The sequence below is a fragment of the Octopus bimaculoides genome, chromosome 5 (assembly GCF_001194135.2).
Source record: "Octopus bimaculoides isolate UCB-OBI-ISO-001 chromosome 5, ASM119413v2, whole genome shotgun sequence".
Classification (NCBI taxonomy): Eukaryota; Metazoa; Mollusca; class Cephalopoda; order Octopoda; family Octopodidae; genus Octopus; species Octopus bimaculoides.
In genome coordinates, this window is record NC_068985.1 from 125,418,551 (window position 1) to 125,419,233 (window position 683).

A 683-nucleotide genomic window follows, 5' to 3' on the forward strand; every position below is an offset into this window, starting at 1 on the left:
TATATATATATATATATATATGTATATCGGGGTGTGAAGAGAAAAATGGAGAGTGGAAAGAAAGGGAGAAACGTTTTGTTAACAGAGTGATGTCTTACAAATGTAAACTTTTAATACAGTCCTTTATTTGCTCAACTCGGACAGTCCGAGGTATGTTTCTGAACAACAGCGATGTACGCATATAGGGATAAAATTGCTGATTTATGGAAATTATCTGGGTAATGCAGACATGTGGCTTAGTGGTTAGACTGTTTCCCTAATGATCGTAAGATTATGCCTTCAGTTTCTGGACAGCGCGATGCGTTGTTTTCTTGAGCAAACCACTTCATTTCATATTGCTCTAGACCACTCAGCGAGCAAAAAATGAGTAATATAGGAAAGTTGCGACAAGCTTGGCAGCCCCGTGGGAACTTCTAAACTGACAAGCCAATGGCCTACCTCGGTATTGGATAATACCAGAGAGGGTACAAACTGTATGGTGGTAATTGGCATACATTTAATGTATATATATATATATAATTTTCCAGAGGATGTAGCAACCGTTACCAATATAGCATAAGAACTTACCTTAGGGGATCATTAACTAGATTCCTTAAGGGTCGTTCTCACAGTTTATATTTATATTTCAATGTTTTTAACTTTTAAATTTGTATATTTAAAAGAGACAGAAACTTCAGACTCGA